The sequence below is a fragment of the Heterocephalus glaber genome, unplaced genomic scaffold (assembly GCF_053883595.1).
Source record: "Heterocephalus glaber isolate CG9 unplaced genomic scaffold, H.glaber_assembly_v1.0 deba00001531, whole genome shotgun sequence".
Taxonomy (NCBI): Eukaryota; Metazoa; Chordata; class Mammalia; order Rodentia; family Bathyergidae; genus Heterocephalus; species Heterocephalus glaber.
In genome coordinates this window covers 17,989,657-18,012,321 of record NW_028258329.1, presented here as the reverse complement: position 1 = coordinate 18,012,321, position 22,665 = coordinate 17,989,657, and the positions used below count along the sequence as shown (strand labels likewise).

Below are 22,665 nucleotides of genomic sequence, written 5' to 3'. Positions count from 1 at the left end.
GGGCAGGGGATACTGAGTCTGGGGAGCTGATGGGGTGGGTAACGGGTGTGTCAGCTCCAGAGGGCCTGTGGGCCACAGAAGGGATTAGGCTGACTGGCAGTGGGACAGGACCATCGCTCCAGTCTTTGGGGATCCTCAGCAGTGTGCACTGGCGGAGAAGGAATATGCAAATAACCCCAGCCATCCATTCATCCATCGAGCTGTGGGCATCTGAGGACCAGCCACTCCCCCAGGACTAAGGAGAGGCAGCATTAGCCACCATTTCCCAGCTACTACACCCGGCCAGAGCCTTGTGTGCTGTATGCAGGGATACTGGGGAACTGGGATCCCTGGGTCACTGGTGTGGCAGGTGGTGCTCAAAAGGGGGGTACTTGGGGAGAGGTTGAGGGGTCTAGGAAGCTGAGGCTCTACCCCAGTGCCAGGCCCTTCCTCGGGCACCCCATCCCCACCCACTCCCGTCCCTTGGGAACGGATGTGAGGGCCATCTCAGTAATCAGACGCTGTGACCCAGGAGACTTTGCTAAAATGTTATTGAAACAAGTCACAGTAGAAGCCAGCATTGCTCGGGGTTAGGAAACCAGTGGGGATTTCAGAATGACACTTTAGGGGGACTGATGGGTGAAGAAGGGGTGAAGGTGCCCTGTGACTGGGCGCTGAGGGCCTGGGGTGGGCACGGTGCCTATGGTGAGGGTGGGAGACCAGCACTCTACTGGGACCCTTCTGCCCACTGTAGGGCCACCGCCCACCCAGGGAGGCTACTCAGAGACTCCCAGGAGACCAGCACCCCCTGGTGTCACCCAGCGAGCAAGCCAAACTCACAGGGTTGGCCCTGGGCTTACATGAAGACCAGCCAGGCATGGATGGAGAAATGTCCAGCTACAAGGTGTGCTTGGGGTTGGGGTCCACCCCAGTAAACCCCACTGAGGTCCCACCTCTAAATCCAGAAGGAGCTGGACATGATAGTGCAAGCCTGTGAATCCAGCACTCTGGGAGGCTGAGGCAGAAGTTCCAGCCCAGTCCGGGCAATTTAGGAACTTAGCAAGAGCCTGTCTCAAGATAAAAATGAATAAATAACTAAATAAACAAGTAAACAAACAAATAAGAGCTGAGGATGTAGCTCAATGAGGAGGTCTGGGCTTCAATTTCAAGTACCAGGAAAAAAAATTCCAGATGGGAGGAAAAAAAAAAAAAGTAACTGAAATGAGCATCTACCAGGCCAGCCTTTAAATAGGAGGCTGCTTGTGTGAAAAGAAGAGGCTGGGCCTAGCTACTCTGAGGTGGGGAGTTGCTAGGGGCTCGGGCTGCCTGTCAGGTTGAAGATTTAAGTCTGACCGATGAGGTTTTCTGTCCCCTGGGGACCCAGCACAGCCCCCTATTCTTGCTGCAAGATCAGACCTGGCTGATCACCTAGATCTGCATCTTCACAGAGCCCCTCAATCTGCAAGAGGAAAGAAGAGCTCCTTGGTCATACCTGTCACTGAATCACCATGGTGGCTTCCAGCCTTTCAGCAGCAAAGGGGCCCATTTAATTTCACTGGGCTCAGAATTTCCTGAGGAAGAGTGGAGCCCTTATATGTGCACTCCTATGCCTGCCCTTGCATGGCGTGTTCTAGGGAAGCCACTTCGGGGAAGCCCAGCCTAGCTCCGAGGGACAAATGTACTTTAATCCAAGCCAGAGCCATCTCAGCAGGAGCAAGGAGACAGGGAGAGCAGGCCTTGATCTTCTCACTGCCCCCAAGGGTAAATGAGCAGAGGTGGGAATCCTGTCTTCAGGGAGGGAAAGGCCAATGACCCCAAGATGCAGGGCTGGAGGAAGAGCTTAAAGCCAAGTCCCCCAAGATGAGCTGTTGGGGTTTAAATCAGGTTCACACACCTGGAGTCACCCCGGGGCAATTCCAACAGCAGCATCCTACCTCACCCCCTTCTCATGAAGCAGATGCTCAGGCACCTGCATTTTAAAAGAGCTTCTCAGATCCTTCTGATTCTAGGACCAAAGGCCACCTCCTGTGATGGGCCCCAGGCTTCCTTGCCAAGGCCTTGCAAAGATGAAAAGCATCCAACACGTTCCCGAGTTATCCTAAATGAAAGACCCTAGTTAGCAAGACAGACTCCATATTGCTGCTTGACCCACCTGCCTGCCCTTTAGATGAACTCAGAAGGAGGAAGCTTAAAAACCTCCTCCCCTTAGAAAGTCTCTTTAGAAATAACAATTAATCAACTATTGTTTTACAAATGTTCTAACAGCAGGACGTTCCGCTTCTGTACCTTTTGGTTGCTTTATTAGTTCTATCCCATAGGGGGGCCTAGAAACTGTTGGCCTCAAAGGTGTATAAAACATGTTTGTCAACCCCCAGTCGAGGCGGAGTCCGATGCTCGGCTCGGGTCCCGGCTGGTAATAAACTCCTGTGTGGATTTAATATCGGTCTCTGGTTGGTTCTCTCTCACTGGGTGTAACCCTAAAATCCAGATGTTCCCCTGAGCGTCCCAGACACACAGGCAGAAGTGTGAAGCAGAGGGGAGGTCAGGCCAAGGGGCTGGGCCTTGCTGGGGAAAACCCCTATCTATGCCCAGGAAGCCAGGCCCTCAAAGGGAGTCTAGGTTCCCTTACTTGGACATGCCTTTTCTGAAGGGCTTTCTCCCCAGAAGTGGCCTGGGGACAGCAAGGACTTGGAGGGCAGAGCGAGAAGGTGGTCCTGAGGTGTACAAAGGGTGCACCCAGGGCTAAATCTGACTGTGGTTGGGTTCTGATCAGATGGCACAGGGTTTCCGTGACCTGCCACTTCCTGTAGCTGATTTGCACGGGGCCTCGGTGTGAAGGGAGGCCCTCAGAGCCAGGTCGAAGGCTCTGCCAATAGCAGCCCTGGACCAGGCCACCCCCAGGCCAAGTCTCCCTATCTGCATAATGAAGTCCTTCTCTGCTCTCTTACGACCCTATAAGATGGAGGCTCAGGGGCACTTGGTGACCTACCCAAATCCACAGGACTTGGTTTACTGTAACTCTAGTTCACAGACAGGAAAATGTAAGTATTCCACGAGGAGCCTGCAGGGAGATAGTAAGTCTCTGGCTCCTGATCCTGGTTAAGCCTTTCTGTCTCTCGGGCTGGCACAGCACGACTGCTGTATCTTCAGTACCCTCCAGAGGGCGCTGTTGCCCGGAGCTGTATCCAGACCCAGTGCTTACTGGGAACCAGAGGTCCCTCCCTGCTTCTTTACCCCTCGCCCCACCCCTCAAGGGATGGAGGTGGGGCCAAGCGAAGTACTTCCCATCTGGGTATTACAGGTCCTCTCCTTGTCAAGAACTGAAAGGAAGTTGGAGTGCAGTGGTCTGTTCATTCCTTCATTCATTCATCCATCATTTATAAGCTCAACTATTCTGTCTGTGCCTGGCACTGGGTTAGGGACAGCACACACCAAAACACAAAAGGCTCCTGCCTTGGGTTCAGGGCACCGCCACAAGGGACCTTTGTAGACTGTAGGGTCTCAGTGGATCTTGACCTGTGGCGACAGACTTGGTTTCTCCCCTTTGTCACAGAATCAATGCCCAGGTCCTGTCACTCCATGTCCAGTGGTCCTCCCTCCCTCTGTGTACTCTGGAGGTCCCAGGCTCTCACTGGAGGAGCAAGTCCTCCTGGCTCTTCTCATTCCTGCTGGGCTGTGTGTGGGGGCGGGGCTGACCCCACCCAGCACGAGGCATCACTAAGGCAACCGTGCCCCAAACAGCAACCTTCTTTGGCTTCAAGATCACATGTCCACACCTGCTGATGCTGTAATTTTCCATAGCACAGCCTTGAAAGGCCTCAAAGATAGTAATAACATCTGCTTTTTCATTATAGATCTACTGTGTGCTGGGTTCTTTATCGGCTTTCTCTTGAATCCTCACCATTGCCCCACAAGTCCATTTCACAGATGCAGAAACAGGCTGAGAGGGGAAGGTGTGGTGCCCAAGAGCACACAGCTGGAATTCCAACCTAGATCTCTTCCCAGGATCCCCGGGGCTCTGCCCTTTCCCCGTTTGCATTGGTGTCTGCTCTTCATTGTCTACCAGATCCTTACTCCCACTCTCACCCCCCACCCTGCCCTTCATCCTCCTGCTGCTTCACACAATCAGGCAAGGCCAGGTCCACAGAGCATGGAAGGTGGGGCCATTTCTCAGCCTTGGCATGACTGGCATTTGGGGCTGCATGATCTTCTACTTTGTGTGTATGGTGGTGTGGGTTGTCCTATCTAGCCCGAGATGTTTGGCAGTCTTCTGGCTTCTCTCCGCTACATGCTAGTGCACCCCCCCCCCAATATGGTGACAATGAAAAATGCGAAAACATCTCCAGATGCAGCCCAAAGTTTCTTGGGAGGCAAAAGAACCCTCAACTGAGAAGGACTGCTTTACAGAAATGAGGGGTCAGGGTCAAGTTGATCGCAGCCCCTCCTCCACATTACATGGTGAGAAGGCAGAGGCAGAAGGCAAGAAGAATGAACTGGTTTATTCCTGCTGTGTAGACCACACTGATCATAACGCTTGGTGAGTAGCAAGTACTGCTGAAAGATGACTGAATGAAGGAATGGTCTCCGTGGACATGGAATGTTCTGGGATGGGGGGCTGAACATCTAGATTCTCACACACATTCCCACCAATCTGCTCCAGGTGGCCTGGGGTACAGTCTTTCTCTTCTCTGGCTCTGAAGACCCCTTTGTGATCTCTTAAATAAGGGACATCATAGGCCCTGAAACTGTGGGCATTGGGTCTGGGTAGTGCCAGAGGCCCAGGGGCTGAAGAGGGGTTGTCCCCAGGTGGGGCACTGGTGGGTGCCCTGTCCTGTCTTTCTCTTTCTTACTCTCACCCCTCAGATCAAATCAATTACTTAACAGGCAGCCCCTCTCTGCAAAATCAGAGACATAGCTCCTTTTTCGGGTGGACATCTTAAAATGAAAAACATGTAACCTCAAAGGTAACCAAATACCCAAATCGTGATGCCCAAGATCATATACCCCAAATCCACCTATTCATGAGTTTAACAAAAAGCTTCTTTAGGATACACTGTAAGGCCATTGAGAGGGAGCAAAGTCACCTCTCACACACCCCAGGCAGCCCGCAGGGCCCGCCCTCCAGTGCACACACACACATGCTCACTCCACTGCTTACAAGGAGGCTCTGAGTTTTTAAAAGTAAACTCACATATTTCCGTTCTTGCCCTGGATTCAACTTTTGAAAAAAGGAACCGTTTTACTGGTTTCCTTACAAATTCCCCCTCTCTCTGGTCCTCTTACTGCACTCCTTCTCCCTCTCCAGCCCTACGCAGGGCCCAGACCCCTTCACAGGGAGGGGGCAGACGCAGAGCCAGTAACAAGATGTGCTTCTACCCTCAGACCCCTTTCCAGGGTAGTACTCAGCTGTCCCCTCCCCAGTGCCACTTATAAGCAGAGCCCCCCAATGCCTTGCCTCCTCTCTGACTCTGAGTCCTCTTTCTTTTTCTTTTTCTTTTTTTGGTACCGGGAATCGAACTCAGGACCTTGCGCTTGCGAGGCTGGTGCCAGAACCACTGAGCTAAATCCCTGACCCTGAGTCCTCTTTCTTGAACTTGCCTTTCATCCATACCCCAGAATTTCATCTCTAGCTGTCTTCACTCCTGGACACTAAAGGTCAGGCCAGGCGGTGGTGCAGCTGCAGCAAGGGCACCCCGGTGCCTGCACCTGGAGCTACCAAGCAGGAACTTCTCAGAGATAGAAACAGCATCATGCGACAAGTGTCTTTCAAACTTTCTCTGACCACAGCTTGCAGCAAGAAACACATTATGCAAATATCAAATTTTCATACATTTACATATATACATACACCATGTACACCCATACCCTCAAAGAGTTGTAAAATACATAACAGGGAATAAGTTTCCAGAAACAGCACTTACCCTTAGCTACCTGGGAGGCACTACAACCTTATGTATTATTTCCCATTTTATTAAAATCCCCACTAAATTGGTGTCGCAGGCTACAGTGGGCCAAATCCTATGTTCCTGCAGACCTAGATAGGCTAAAACTGAGACTCCACGCAGAGGTCTGCAGGCTTCCCCTGGCTCAGCCAAGGTCCTCCTGGTGCCCAACCAGAAGGGCCTTGGGAAGGATCCAGTTTGAGAAGGCATTATTTCAAAAAATCCACACTAAAAGTTGGGACACAGTCTCTAAGAGAACATTCTAAACCTGTACTATCCTGAATTCACAGGGGGCCCTGGGAGCTGTCCCAGCTGAGGAATACAGATTTGTGGGGCTCACTGCAGGCAGGACAAGGCGCCCGCATTATGTCTTGTTTTATTGAGACAGTCTCCCTTTGTAGCCCAGGCTGGCCTTGAACTTGCGATCTTCCTGCTCAGCCTTGGAGTGCTGAGTTTACAGGCATGCCCAGTGTCCCCAACTTACGTCTTTTAATCCTTGCAAAAATCTATTCCTGGAGTTCCCCCCTCCCTGTTCACTAAGTGGCTGTAGTGGGATTTGAACCTGGGTCTGCCTCGAGCACCGTGTGCTCCCAGGGCGCCCTCTGCAGCCTGGTGGGGGCAGGTGGGGACAGAGTGCACCCCCTGGTGTGCAGGGTGGGGGGGGGGGCTTCTGGGATGGGGGTGCTTGCCTGAGCTGGTGAGCTGGGCAGGGTGTGGCGAGGGCTTTCAAACACTGAAGAGAGAATTCCAATGTAAGTATGATTATGTAAGGATGATTTTCATGGAAAATTTTAGGAAAAGGGAAACTTCTTAATATAATAACAATATCAAACAGGTACTGAGTCCTTGTCCGGTTGTGGGCACTGAGCTAAGTGTTTTGCTTGGGTCGCCCACTGTGTACCGAGTACCCATTATGAGCACAGAGCCTGGCACCTGGGTGACACTCAGGAGGCGAGTGAATATCTCATCGGGCCCTGGTGCTAGGAACTGCACATCAATGCATCTAAATTAAACACAGCTCAAACAATTCCAGAGTCTTGGAGTTTCCAGCATTTTGTTCTTTCTGATAATTCCTTCCTTAAAACTTTTACTGTAGTTTGTCTTTAAGATTAGAAACATCTCCTACCCACCACTCCCACCCTTGTCGGGCCAGGGGGGTTTCTTCCCATTGCTCCCCAGGTCCTGGGCTCAGTGATCCACAGGCCAACACCCCAGATCTATCTTCACAGTGCCTCGGAGACCGCCCTGCTGAGGGCACATAGATAACTGATTTCTCCTTGTCCACAGCAACCCAGACGGCCAGGAAGAGAGATAAAGACAGAGTCCAGAAGACTTCTAGACTCTTCAGTCAGGATGAGGGTCTGGCTACAGGCTTCTCTAGTCCCGTGCCTGCCCCTCAGCCACACCTTTTAGCAACTCATGGTGCCTTTCTGGGCTCCCATGCCTTTGTCATGGGTGAGAAGAGACAGCTGTGCCCCCAAGGCCCAGCGTACCCCCAACTGCACCCATTGCTGCACCAGGGCCAGAAGCACCCCATTCACTCAATTCAGTCTTACACCTTCCTCCGGTGCCTCCTGGCAGCCACTCCCACAGCACCGGGATTCACACATGGATCAGAATGCAGAGTGCTGAGCTGCTTCAGGAGGAAACCCTACTGGAAGCCCTGCCTTCAGGATGGAAAGGAGGATAATGATGGGGAGTTTGGGTTGGAGCCTGTCTCCCACCCCGAGACAGCCCGCCACCCCCGGAGCTCGCTCTAGCCTACAATGTGGCTTCAGCTGAGATAGTGACAGCTTCCTAGCCCCCCCCCCCGCCCCAGGGTTGGCAAGGGTTCCTGCTCCACCATCCTCGGCTTCATTTTAGAGGAACCCAGAATGGGAAAAGTGGCCCTAGTCTTCGTGCCCATCTCCCTCGCTCTCCTGACCTGAGAAATGTCCCTTCTTGGTGGACACGGACACGTTTGGAGCGCTGCCCTGCCCTGTCCCAGGTTCTGCCAGTTTCCTCCCAGCCCTTCCCCACCTCTTCAGGCGCCCGGCGGCCCCTGCCCTAGTCCAAAGCGTCAAGGACGTGGGACCCCTGCTCAGGCACCTGGTGGGTACCTGGCCCGCTGTCCACCTCATTTCGTGGGTTCCTCCTGCCACCAAGGAGGAGTCCCTATTCCCAGGTGACAGACTCAGTAACACGAAGTCTCCACCAGACCCAAAGAGGCACCGCGGAGATCTGAACTCACTTTGCCTCGTACTGCACATCCTTATATCCTTCCGCCTAGGACCAGAACGCACCCGGGAGTGTGGCGCAAGGCTCCCTGCTCCTTCATTCCGGGCGCGAGGAGACCAGAGCCCCTCCTCCCGCGTTCCTCAGCCCCATTCACTCTGAATCCGCAGGAGCCGGAAAGTTTGCTCAACTCCTCTGCGGATGCCGCTGGGGAGATGCGGCGCTCCGGCGGGGAGACCGAGGCGGCCGAGGCGGCGCAGCCCCAGCACCGAGGCGCGCACCTCAGCACTTCTGCCGGACGCCTGGAGAGAGCCTTTCCCCGGAGGGAAGGTGACGGTTACCTTGAAGAGTTGGGCTCCCTCCTCCAAAAACTTCAGTCCCGTGCACCTGGCCAGGGACTCTCGGGGCCCGGAGGCCTGGGTCTCGCTGCGCACTGGAGGGGACGCTCTGAGCGGGCGCTGCGCACCCCTCCTCCGGTCCGTAGGTCCCCTCGGGCGGTGGCCGCAGCGGCAGCGGCTGGGTTGCGGAGTAGCGGCTGATCGAGGGAAGGGACACAGAAAGGTGCCCGGAGCCCCTTGGCACCCGCGTCTGGTGCCGGTACGGAGGAAGCGAGGGAGGGACCTTGAGCAGGGCGAGCGCGTCCTCAGCTCTGCGAGCCCCCTCTGGAAGCGCGGGGAGGTAGGTGGGCGGGCGGGCATGGCTCGCGGTGACACATACATAGGGGCGGGCGGGGGAGGGAAGGGCACACGGGTGGCGAGGGGCGGGCGGGAGGGGCGATCGCGGAGGGAAACCCCACCCCCGGGGGGCCGAGGGGCGGCCGGCGGGGGAGGGGAAAGCAGAGGCGTCCGGTGCGCGCGAGACCCGGCTCAGAGAGGCGCGCGCTGGGGAGGCCGCCCGGGGCTCAGGGCGCGCGCGGACCCGGCGGCTCCGGCCCGGAGGAGCGCAGGGCAAGAGGGCCGGCGTCTGCATTGCGGCCGGGAGCTCCGCAGTCGGAGGGGCCCCGGAAGGCTGCACCGCAGAGCCGTCCCGAGCGCCCGGGTTCCGCGGCCAGCGCGGCGGGCTGGGGTTCCCGGCGCCCAGCGGAGGTCTGCGGCTGGGATCTCGCAGGAGCCCCTCCTCCCGGGCTGCCGTTTGGAAGACCCCTCACCGAGGAGGCCGCCTAAAGTTTTGGGGGTGGGGTGCGCCAGGGCTGGCGGGGGAAGGAGGAGGGGGTGGCAAGGCGGCCGCAGGGAGGTGCTCCAGGAGCCGGGATCCTCTGGGCCAAAGGCTGAGGTCTTCAAAATCCAGGAGAGACCAAGGACGTCTCAAACCGAGGAGGAAATCGCCCTACTGCGATAGCTCCAAGATTCCTATAGCGCTTTCGGGGGGGTGGGGGGAGAGTAAAACACTAACAGCCTTTGAATACCTTCTACCTGCCCTTTGTAACACAGCATAATATCTCATTTAATTTCTCTAAAGAGCCCAGTAAGGTAAATATTACAACTCCCCCCCCCCCCCACCGGTGTGAAAATGGTGCCCGGAAAGCGGCGGGCTTGCCTACTCTACGGAGTTCTGAGTTCGACCCCAAGGTCACGCTTGCTCTGTACATAAGCTGCTGCGTAAGCCACAGCACTCTGAGGGATCCAGGCTGGCCAGTGCCCTTCAGGGTCCCTGTGACGGGAGTTGATGTGCTTCACAGTTAGATTTCAGTGCCATGGAAACCACTTGGCCCTCTCATTAGTCACAGACTGAAGGAAGGAAAGAAAAGTGGGTTCTTTGTGGGCCGCACATTACAGAGACAATAGGCCAAGCATTTCCTTGGCTAATTGGAGGTGAAGTGCCTCAGTTTCCCCAGGGTGACTGCACTGGGATCCTGTGAGCATCTTACTGGCCATATCTGCTTGGGGCAGGCCTGGCTCTGGCCCAGCCACTTCTTATCATCCCCTGACATCTCTCCCCTGTCCAGAGCAGTGGGGCAGTCGGGTGGCTAGAGTGTCCACTCCACCCACTTGCCCCTGGGAGCTGTGAGAAATTCTGATGCCTGGGCCAGGTGAAATGAGCCTTCTAGATAAACCAGTTCCTAAGAGCCCAACAAGAGGGGTCCTGGATTCCCATGCCAGAATTCACCTGATTGTCTAGGTGAAAACCCATCCTCTGTAAAATGGGATCATATCTCATACACAGCCCAGTACTTCTAGGGTAGATGAAGGGCAACTCAAGTTAGAGACCAACTTGAGGCAGTTCATCTTTGGGCAGTTCATCTTTGTAGTGAAGGGAACACATGTTTATCGATCACTTGGTGTTTAATGAAGGTAAGAAACATGTATCAGTCTCAGGCACTTATTATGTGCAGAATGGCGCTTCTCATAGCAGCCTCACGAGTGGACATGACTCCCATTTACACACTAAGAAGTGAGGACTCAGGGCCACTGGGCTAGTGTGGGGATCTCAGTGCAGACTGACAAGACTCCACTGTGCCCACCTTGAAAGGATCCATAAAACTGAGGCTGCTGGGAAAGTTCACACTCTAAAGACTGCATCCTTCGAATCAGAGGACATTGATTGTCAGTGTCAGCAAGTCCTCAGTGGCACATAGACCTTCTTCTGTCACACTCAAGAGTCCTGTCCGTGTTCACATGTCTCCTGCACGTTGTCCGTCCTCTGCTAGAAGACTTTGCAGTTGCCCTGTGCCTTTGCCAAATGGCTCATCTGCTGTCCCTCCCCAGTTTTCTCTGCAAAGTACAGGCCAGCGGATCCACTGGGATCATAATAGAAATGTGGAATCTCAGGGCCACCCCAGCCCTGCTCACTCAGAATCTGCACTTTAATCAGATCTCCCAAGGGCTTTACACACCTGCCAGGTGGGAGAAACACTGTGGTGATGTCATCCAGCAGGTTCCACTCATACAGTCGCAGAGTCACAGCAGGAGGGTGCTTGAAGCTGGGAAGAGCAGCCCTCTTCCCACACTGCCCTCAGGTGGAGCCATAGCCACACTTTGCTTGGCCATGCCATGGGGTTGACCTTCTGAGCCTTCTCCATTGTCATGTGGTTCTCATATTTTGGCAGCTCTCAGCTTTTAGAGAAGCTTCTACTGCTGCCCCACATTGGATTCAGCAATGAACAAAATGGGTCCCTTCTGACCTCACTCCTGTCCCTGCCCTTAGGGCCTCCTGCCAAATGACAGATCTTTCTGTACTTAAAACCAGTGATTCTGTTGCTCTCGCCCTCACCACCTTCTCCTTTGGGATTGGGCGCCCTTGCTTCTTTCTCCCTTGTCTGTCTCCACCAGCAGAGCTCCACCTATCCCTGTCCATCTCCTTGCGGGACTCAGTTGCCTGTGTCCCATGTAAAGAGTGATCCAGAGCTAACACAGTCCTCCTGCTGGGAGGCTCAGCCCCCTGGGGGTGCTCACCTCCTTTATCCAGGTCCTATGCTTCTGTGAGCTTTGCTGATTGCTGCACCCTAACCCATTCTGAGCTTGCAGCTACCCATGCTGCTGTGCTCCAGAGTTGCCCATGGCTTGGTATGATGAGTGAGTTCTCTAATCTAATCGTCTTTGCTTCTATTGAAAATTACCCTAGTAATTTCCGCTCAGCACTCCAGGTCATCCTGGGTTCCGACTCTCATTCTGTGTGCTTGCTGTTGCTTTCAGTCACTGATCTTCTACAAATCTAAGCAGCGCATCTGTGTTCAGGTTTGCCCAGGACGGAGGTTCAGGCTGAGTTCTAGAGCAGGGCAGCCCTCCTAGGATGGCACGGTTCTGTATTCCAGTTACTGTGCCTGTGCAACAAGTCACTCCAAAGTTAGTGGCTTTGAACTGTCATAGTTTAATATCTTTCATGGTTTCTCTGTGTTGGGACTTGGGAGAAGCTAGGTGGGCAGACCTAGCATGGACCATCTCCTGAGTGCTGCTGCAGACTTGTCTGGGGCCTGAGGACCCACATCTGAGGAGGCTCACTCACACATTTGTCAGGTTGGTGCTGGGTGGTCTCAGTTCTCCTTTGGGACCTCCTGGGAGTTACTCAAGTGTCCCCATGACATGGTGGCCAATCGCCACCACAGGGAATGGTGGAGGCTAACTAGAAGCTGCAATGCTTCTGTGTCCTAGCTTTGAAAGTCACACACTGTCACTTCCCCTGCACTGTGTTGGGGCATACTGGGCCATCCCTGAATTAGTGTGGGAGAAGATACACAAGGCCATAAATAGTGGCACATGAGGATCGCTGGGGGCATCTAGGTGACTGTCTTCTATCTGCCACTAAACTTACTCTTAGATGATGAGCAATCTCCAAGTCCATCTGACTATCACCGTGGAGTGCTTGTTTCTGTCTTGTACATGGGCGCACCACATAAGAGACTTGCTGAGTCTGGATGTAAGGCATTTACAGAATTCCTCTGAAGCATTTATCTAATACCCCTGTACAAGCGAGTGGTCCATTCTGCTCTCTGGAACAACACAATCTGTCCCTATGTGTCCAGGATAACCAGCCTCCGGGCCAACAGAATTCTCATGTCACCCCTGCATGTCTCTGCTCCATGGCCTCCAGCTCCTTCAACAGTTTCTCAAGGAAGGTTGCTTCCGGATTCCTTGATCTCTGGAAACACTTGTTTGTGGATGCCTCTTGGAAGTGTTGTTTCCAGCACTGGACACAAAGCCCAGCAGTGGACTGGGAAGCGGGAAACTGGACACTCTTCCCTCTCACCATCTAAACATCAGGTTCCTACTCATGTGGCCAGAGATGGGCGCTTTTCAGAGCTTCATCATATCTTTTGGTTGGCAATGAAGTTAGTGGACAAGTAAAACCATCAGCCTGATTTCATGCTGGCCACCACAGAAGGAATTCCAGTCTATCTTGAGCCACAGAGCAGAGGGAAGGAAAGGGGAGATTCTCTACATGTTCAGTAGCCTTGGGTGCAAATCCCAGCTCTGGCACAGGACCTTAGGGTCAATGGAACAGATTAAAAGATGCAGAAACAACTCCAGATACACTTAGCCACCTTATCTTTGACAAAGGAGCCAAACACCTTCACTGGAAGACAGACAACCTCTTTAATAAATGGTGCTGGAAAAACAGGCTTTCCACATGCCAAGGATTGAAACTAGACCCGTATCTTTCACCATGCATTAAACTAAAATTGAAATGGATTAATGATCTAAATATTAAAACAGAACCTTAATCTGGTGGAAGATACAATAGGTAGAACCTTCGGGCAGGTTTCTTAACCTCTCTGGAGCTATTTTCATACCTGTCCAATGGCGATACCACACAGAAACAGTTGTGAGAATTATAGTAAGCTCTGCAGTGTCAGTATCTAGCAAATGTTCCCACTCGGGTGCACCAGTCTCTTCTGGGTTTGTAAAAGAAGCTAAAAATACACACATCGTAGGAGTGTGGCAATGATAAATACTATATGCAATATGCACAGAGAATATTGGGATCCTTTCTAGAAGCAGTGGGGCTCTAGAAATATGATATAGAAAAGCTTCCTTGTGGCAGAACTGGGCCGGAGAGTGGAGCCTGCTGAGAACTAGTGGAACGTTTGAAAAGTGCCATTTTTTCCTTTAACACTGTCCAAGTGACAAATGAAGAAGGAAATGTTCTAATAATAAAGAACATGGGGTAAGTTAATGAAACACTTACAAGCATTTATATTATGGCGTGTGAACATCTGGGGCAATTATTTTCAGAAAAATCCAATATTTGGCTGAATGAAAATAAGAATGTCAAGTGGCAAGGGCTGGGTGTGGTCAGTCCCAAAAGATTCTGATGGCTGGGACAAAGGAAAGGACAGCTCAGGTCTGAGTGCAGGTGGAAGCCGCTTAGAATTCCAGGTGGGGTCAGGTGAGCAGGTGTCCAGGGAAGCACATGCTTTTGGCAGCCCAAGCCTCTGTCCTCCTGGCCCAGACCTGCTTGGAAGATAGCAGTGGTGATGACAATGGTGGCGCTCAAGTTGTAAACCGACACAGGAGCCCCCTCCTCAGCATCCCTGTATGCACACCAGCAAAGTCTGAAATGCCACAATTTCCTCTTTTATAAATGCCAGGATTTTACTGAAAATAGGAATCTGCTAGGAGTTCAAGGGAAAACAATCAAACTTCAGCTTCGAGTGATGAGCTTCCTGAAACGTGCTTTTCCATTTCTTCATCCTAAGTGACATCGTACTTTCCTGCCACAGTCCGTCACTATTCCACACAGACTTGATTTTATAGCTCCAGGGAGTTGTTTTCTTGGCATTTTAGTTGTTGCTGTTGTTGTTGTTGTTGTTGTTGTTGTGTGTGTGTGTGTGTGTATCCCTTTAAGGGAAGAAAATGCAGAATATATAAAGGACAAAAGTAATAATTAATTGGGTTATCTTTTATTCTTAGGGCATTTACTTGTTAGCATTAGCCCTCATACCTTAACATCTTTTAATAGTAACCATCTTTTTTTGAGTCTCACTTTGTAATTCAGTTGAACTCACTATATAATCCAGGCTGGCCTTGAACTCATGGTTATCCTCCTACCCCCGCCCTCCTGAGTGCTAGGATTACAGGTATGCGATATCATGCTCAATAGTAGCCATTTATTGAACACCTACTGTGTGCTATGTTCTCAGCTAGGCACCTTACCAACGTTTCTCCTTCTGTCCCTTTTCTTTTATTAATGCTATAATAAATATGACATGTAATATGTGTAGAGAACATTGTGATTCTTTCTGCAAATAAAGCCTAATACTTAAGGGCATCTTAAGTGTGCAACTCAATAATTTTTTTTACATATAGAAACATGATTGTAGTCACAACTCAGATCATATGGAAATTTCAATAAGGAAAATTCCCTGTTTCCTAGAAGATTCTCTGAGGTCCCTTCTAATCAAGTACCCCCACCCTGGAAGAGCACCATTCTGACCTGACAGATAGATCATCTGTGTCAGTTGTGGCACTTGCTGTAGAGTAGTCTCCCCTTTGAACCCTCTTGGATCTCCTCTCACACTGGATATAGACTGAAGAGAGATTCCCCTCCAAAGGAGCAGTCACTGCCCAGCTCCCACAGAATGTCACCATGAGGAACTCAGGGCAATTGCTGCCTGATCCCTCATTTCTGTAAGAGTAGTAGTTACTGTGGCTGTTTTCCTTGAGAAGCCAAATATCTGTACTTTTGTGTAAAACCAGATGATGACTAATAAAAAAATGCTACATATGGGGTGTGTCGACACATTGACGATGTAAGATGCATCCCTGATGGTGGTGTTGGGGAGGGTGTCATACTCCGGCAATGGCAGTGAAAGCAGACAGGAAGAGTCAGGTTCAGCCTCAAACCTCTGACCTGAAAGGCTGGGAGATGTGGAGTCTTTGGGACAGCACCAGGACAGCAGGAGGTGGCTGGCCTGGGGAGAAAGGACAGTGAGTTCCACTGCAGACAGTTGGGTTGTTAGAGGCAGAGAGACATGGTATGTGTGTGTAGGGAGGCACAGCCGGCAGTCAGAGAGATGTGGGTCTGGACCTCAGGGAAACGATTGGCCTAATATAAGAAGGAACATTAAATTCAATTGAACAAATGCTGTTTCAACTGCATACTGTAATTAAGGAAGAACATAGACGAGGTAGAAAAGGTGGAGAAACTGTTGCACAGAAATGCAGGGATGCTAAGGAAGTGGAGAGACACACGGGGAAGGGAAAACGCTGCTCAGGAGGCAGCTCTGGAGAAGAGGAGACAGGGGCGTTGTCAAGTGCTGAACTTTCATCAGACACGGAGCAGAAGCTGAGCTGTGTGACAGCTGCCCTTGGGGCTGGCAGGACTTGGTGGCTAAGATGGTGTTTGAGGTCTTTGCCGCTGGAGTCTTTGACGAGGCTGGAGCTTTTTGACGTTGATCCCTAGGCCCAGGAAAAGGGGGCTACACAACTGTAATCTTAGGGCCTGGGTATTACTTAAATTTGAAGCCTTTCATCAAGGCTGAAGTCTGTAACCTAGAAGTCACCCCAGCCTTCCCAAGAATCCCTGCTTAACAAGGTCTGTGTGATTCAGGACTAGAATCTGGGAGCTATGTGAGGGCAGTTTAACCTGTGAAGGATGAAGGAAGAGAGGAGAGATACAACATTCAGCTGGCAGGGAATCATCTTGTCGCTTGCTGCTCTTTTTTGTCTTTCATTGTCCAGAGTTGAAAAAGGAACACCCCTTGGTCCCAATGTAGCAATGTAGCAAGAGCCTGTAGGGCTGTTAAAGTCCCTCTGAGGGAAGCCTTCAGTCAGCTCTGAAGCTCTGTGTGTGTTAAGGAAATAGCAGGCACTAAGTAGTACAGCTATCACAAGGACACTTCCCATGTAATCCAAGGACAAATTAGAGTGTTTTAAAGCCTTAACAAGCAAATATATATGTAGGAGACAATACTATGCAAAACGCACTGATCAAGAGGAGAGAGAGGACAGATACAGAGTGGAGAATAGTTAAGAGTGAGTGAGGTCATGAGAGAACAGAGAATTGACAAAGAGAACAAGCAAAGTCCATGAAATAATAATAATATACTGACATAATGACATAATAATGTCATAATAATGTATAATAATATACTGATCATTGGTACATTTTAGGTATACAATATAATCACATTCATCGTTGGAAATTTGCACCCGTACATTGTCTTTCTTGGTTCTTATTTTTCACCCTTGCCCAGCCCTCCCTTCAACCCCTCCAGTCCTCCCATTTACAAAGATTTTGTTCCTATTTTTCCTTTTTCTCATATTAATCCCATTCCCTTCTGTCCTTTCCCCTAGCCCTCCCACTTCCTTCCCCTTTGCCCCTTTTCTTCCTATTTCACATGACCTATTATACATTTAGTCCTTATTTACACTTCAAGTTTCTCACACCAGAGAAACTCTTCGGTATTTACACATGTGTGTCCTATTTATTTCACTTAAGAGTATCACCTCAATGTGCATCCACTTAGCTATAAATGTCTCTAATTTCTCATTTTTATGGCTGAGTAGTACTCCATTTTATAAAAAAACCACATTTTCTTTATCCAGTCTCCAGTTGATGGGCATTTGGGCTGTTTCCAAGTTTTAGCTATTACAAACTGTGCTGCTATGAACATGGGCGCACATTCTATTGTATACCTAAAATGTACCAATGATTAGAATGAATAATCGATAATGTAAAATAGGAAGAAAAGGTCCAAAGGGGTAGGGGTAGTGGGAGGGGCAGGGGAAAGGAAAGAAGGGAAAGGAAAAATGCTGAGAAATGGAAAAAATGGAAATAAAGTCTTCGTAAATAGGGAAGGGTGGAGGGCGTGAAGGGAGAGCTAGGAATGGGGAAAAAAATAAGAACCAAGATGCATTATGTAAAGGTACAATTCCCAGTGAGAAATGTAATTGTGTTGTATACCTACAATGTACCAATAAAAGAATTTAATACATTTAACAAAAAAATAATAATATACTGAAATAATGACACTGGAGGGGCAGAAGCGCTTCCTCCCAAAGTACCCTGGTCTGAAAATGTGCTGCTGCCCGAGCCAGGTGAGCTCAGTCTCACTCTTTGTCCAAATCTCACACGTGGGCATTTTCTCCCCACCCCTGGCCCCTCTTCATGCCTTGGTTGGAAACGCAGCTTTTCCAGAGTTGAAAGCCAGAACACAGGGCCCTATTCACCTGCCAGGTTTGCAATTCTCCTCCAAAATTCCTTTAGCTGCAATGGCTTCTCCCAAGTACACTGTGCATCTTTTCACATTTCAAACATAAACAGGGGCGTGGCCCTGCCTGGCAACCCCCCTTTCACCCTCCCTGTAAAAATAGACGAGGGCTGAGGTGGGGGAGCTGGGACACAGAGCGGGTTTTGTGGGTCAGCTGTTTGCATGGGTGTTCCTGACCCTCTCTGCCTATTTTGGGGAAGGGTGTCTCTGGGGAGCAGCTTCAAGGTAGATTCTTGGGGGATTTGTAATCCCTGACACCTTCCATTCTGGACACAAGACACATCTCTGTCATTGTGTGTTTAACACCATGATGTCCCAAGGGCAGGCACGTTTACCTGAGGTAGCTGGCAGGGTGTCCACCCAGGGGGTTGTGTGGGATAGAAACAGTGGTGGGGAAGGAGTGTGGGAACTGTTCCTTTGCATAAGCTGTTGGCATGGAAACCTTTGCAGGGATGATGAATTGTAAGGGTCAGAGTCCTGGGTGTGGGGTGAGATTAAAGCAAGGCAGGAGCCTTGACTCCATGCGCAGATGAAGGGCTTTTGGAGATAACCAGGCGCTACTTGGCCAGCACAGAAGGGGCATGAGGATGAGGACTGCAAGTATGCTGCGCCTAGGCTGCCGAGAGCTGTGCTGGTGACGTGGGGCCTCAGTTTCCCCCTCAGTAAAAGGGCACTGCAGAATCCTCATTGAAAGGTGTAAGCCGAGGTCCTATTGGTTCTCTGCTTACCACTGCTCAGAGATGGGGGCTGCACCCATGGTGCTGTGGGCCCTGAGGCCTGGCCTTGCCTGCCTCCCTCTCACATCTCCTCCATCTCCACTTGTGCTTGCTCTTACGTGACAGAACTGCGTATCCTCACAGAGGTCTTTTTCCACTGCCCTCCCCTCTGCTCTCCACCCTACTCCACCCCTGCTCACCGGACCTCCGTTTTGTGCCTTGTGTCTGCTTAGGCTCTGCCTCCTTACTCACCAGACTGTGAGTTTCCTGAGGGCAGGGGCACCTGTCCTGGCTCCCGTCAGTATGTGACACATGAGGTCCCTCAAAAGATACTTGTTGAGTGAATGAATAGGCCTATTTTGTATCGCCTGGGTCTGGCACATTTTGAAGCCCTGTAAATGAATCATAATTACTCACATGCATTGAGCACTGTGTACTATGAGTTGTTCTAAGCACTTTATGTTTAGTAACTCATTCAGTAACCATGGTGACCTGGTTTGTAAAAATCCATCACAAATTATGGCTTTTTACAAAAAAAAGGGAAACAGAAGTCCAGAGAGGTGAAGCACCTTGCCCAAGATCACACAGCTAATGAGTGGCAGAGCTGAGTTTGGGTACCAGATAATTTGGTTCCAGAGCCTGTCTGTGCCTTAGACTTCCACCATCCTGCTGGAGGAAGCAGGGAGTGAAAGATAGCAATTAGCTTACTGCAAGTGTTCTTACATATTTGTTTATTCATTCTCCCCTCTCTACATATTTGACCAAAAGGATAAAATTTGGTCTTTATAGAATGTAGTAAAATAGCCACTTGTGTGCTATAATTCCCAGCACTCTGGGGGTCTGAGGCAGGAGGATGGTAAGTTTGAGTCCAGCCTGGAGAACTTAGCAATCTTGTCTTAAAGGGGCCAGGAAAGTAGCTCAGTGTGAAGGGCCTGGGTTCAATCCCTAGTACAAAAAAAAGAAATGTATGGTCAAGAATGTTAAAGGGCAAGGAACTTCTTTAAAAGTAAATGGATGAGGCCTCAGTAGCAATTAGCCAGCCTCTGTCTGCCAGAAGACTCTCCTTCCCATGGATGGGGCAGGGTAGTAGGAGCTGTTTCAAGGATTTGAGAGAAGGGTGGCTTGACAGGGAAGGCCAAGGCCAGAAGCTGGAGCTGAGCAGGGTTGGGAACCAAGGAAGAGTATAGAAGCTGTACCCCTCCCCCCACAAGATAGCACCTTAGAGGTCTGATGAGGAATTGAGTTACACTGGAACTCTTGGAGGTGTGATGCTAAAGATGATGCCCTAGGGCAGCTTCAGGCCAAGACCCACAGATAAGAGTTCTCTGGGCCAAAGAGAAACCCCAGAAGAGGTAAAATCCAGAATTAAGCTGGGCAAGAAGAGCCAGAGTTTTAGAGTCTGATATCAGACATTGGTTCATAGGTCACAGCTCACCTCTAGGAATTTGGTTGCCAGCCTGGGTTTTGCCACTTACAGCAGTCCAGCCCTCACCCTGACCCCCCATGGAGTCAGCCAGAGCAGGTAATGGTCACATGGTTTCCCTGGAAGGCCTGGTGACCCCATCACTGGATCCTTGCTGCCAGAAAAGGGGTTCTGGGCATTTGGTAGAGGCCCATTGGGTGCCCTATCTGCCCATGGCCTAGCCTTCCTCTTCTGAAAAGAGAAGAAGGTGGATCCCATCCTCTCCTCTATGGCTGCTCCTCCCCAGCCACGAGCCTTTAGGACACAGAGGCCCCACTTAAGACATACTCTGGGTCCCAGTCTTGCACACAATGTGGCAGGTACAGGGTGCTGGCAAGGATGAGGTCTCCTCCAAGCTCTAGGATTGATAGCTCTCCTGGAGGCCCATTACTTCCTGTGGCTTTATTTCTTATCTCTTAGAGCCAGATAGTGGAGACTGCTGAGATCTCCAGAAGGTGAAAGCATCACTAGGAATTGGTTGTGACTCTGCAAGCTGCCTCAGACTTCCTACCTGGGGACCCCTGGAAGGCTTAACCACTCAGCTTGCAAGTGGGGAGCTCTGCAATGCTGGCAAAGATGAAACATCTTGTGCAGTTAAAGCAAAGAAGCCAGGAGCCATACCTGGAGCCCACAGGGTTCAGCTTTCCTGGTCATGGCTTGTGCCTGGCTCCAGAAATCTGCTCTTGTGGAAGGGGTGTAGTAAAGTCAGCAAATGGGAGATCAAGCAGTTTCAAAAGGTCTCCCTTATGCAAGGCACCTAGGATTAATTCCAGGTGGTTGTGCTATGAATAAGGCCCGAATAGCTTCATGTTGCTACATTCTTGCTCCAGAAAGGCCCCTGAGGCCTGGAAGTCCAGAAGCTGAGTAACAGAGACCTAGAACATGTGGATCAGATGCCTTTAAAACTTGTTTTCAGGAGAAGTTTGGAAAGGCTTAGAGATATGGGCTAGAGAAGCCCTAGAATGTTGTAAGCAGAGTTTAATGGGTGATTTTGGTCGGAGTTTAAAAAGATCAGAATGATGATAGAAATGCTAACGGTAAAGGCCAAGCTCATGAGATTTCAGATGGGAATGAAGATTCTTTTGGGAATTGGACTAGAGGCCATGTATGTCACAATCTGCAAAAAATTTGTCTATATTTTGACAATGTCCTGAGACTGTGAGAGGATGAATTCAAGGACTATGAACTAATTGATCTGATAGAGAAAATTCCAAGGTGGCCCAATATTCAGGCTGTGACATTGGTACCGCTTGCTGCTTTTAGCCAGATTTATAGCAAGAATTGGGGGCAAAAAGCAGAACAGAGAAATTTGAAAACTAAAATTTTAGCCCAGAAGGAATCTCGTGTAAAGTTCAGGCCAAAGTAGGCATGGGTGCTGAAGAGATTAGTACCATTAAAATATCAAATACTTTGAACTGGGGGACAGGAGGAAAATGTTTTAAGGACATGTTAGGGATCACCAAGACTTCACCCACAGCAGACTCAAAGGTGCATAGTGTGAATCTTTCATTTGAAAAAAGACCATCTGAGATCCCCTATTCAAGCCATCCAGACACTCAGAGGCCACAGCAGCAATGGTCCAAGGGTGCCTGGCTACTGCAGGAGGTGATAGTAGACTTTGGCATTGTCCAAGTGATGCTGGATGTTTGAGTATGTGGAATACAAGACTGTGAGTTCATTGAGACTTCCATCCAGGTCTCAAAAGAAGGCCTGGGATGTCAGACACTGTGCCCCTGAGAGGTGGGTGAATGAAGCTATAGAAAAGAAACCAAAGGTACAGTGGCAACCTCAGGAGTTGGACATACCAGAAACATGGAATGTCACTGAGGAAAGCTACAGGCTGTGGATGGAGCCAGGCCAGAGAGAGGGACCCTGTGGGCTGCAACCAGCAAGGGTTGTCCAGTCCCTCTGGAACTTATATCTCACCACAACATGACCCACATGCTGGATATGGAGCTTCAGGACTTAATGTTCACCCCACTGGGTTTTAGTCTTGATTTAGTGCAATTATTTTCTATTCCAATTTTCTTCCTTTTGGAATGGGAATGGTTTACTCTGTACTATTGTACCTTGGGATTATGTAATTTGTTTTTTATTTTTACAGAAGTTTACAGCTAAGAGTTTGCCTTGAGTCTCAGAAGAACTTTGACTTGGATATTTGGAAAGTGCTGGAACTGTCAATATTTTAGGGAAGGGATTATTGCATTCTCAGTTGTATGCAGGACAGTTGTAACATGTTAGGCAGAATTATGACCTTGCGTTTATGTGGAGATTAAGTAAGGTTTGAGATGTGTTTGGGTGTCAAGTTGACAAGAGGTAGAACATGGTGGTTAAGTTTAATTGTATTAAGTTGACAGACTTGAAAGCTGTCTAGAGGATTAGTAAAGCATATTTCTGGGTGGGTTGTGGAGGCATTACCCTGAGTACTGTATTGGATCCTTTACACCTTCTTCTTCTCTGGAAGTATTTCTCTGGTCTGCTTCTTGACCACTATGAACTATGCTGCTCTGCCATTCCTTTCCACCATGATGTTCTTGCTCTGAGGACTGGATCCTCTGAAACCATGAGCCAAATAAATCTCTCCTCCTTTAATCTGTGGGTGTTGGGTATTTTGACCAGCAACAGGAAAGCGGACTAATATTTGTGGATTTGCTGAAGAATCCAGGGAAAGGATTAGTATGACTGGCTCATGGCCTTCCTGGG

General features: G+C 50.2%; 1 protein-coding gene across 4 annotated transcripts in view; it reads right to left on the bottom strand.

Moving 5' to 3' along the window:
- The window catches only part of Acan (aggrecan), a 62,893-nt gene extending 54,075 nt beyond the window's left edge, over positions 1–8,818 (bottom strand). For all 4 annotated transcript variants that reach the window (XM_087188371.1, XM_087188373.1, XM_087188372.1 and 1 more), the window contains exon 1: positions 8,477–8,818. The gene's annotated coding sequence lies outside the window, so the exon portion shown is untranslated. The remainder of the gene's footprint in view (positions 1–8,476) is intronic.
- Positions 8,819–22,665: the final 13,847 nt, after the last annotated feature.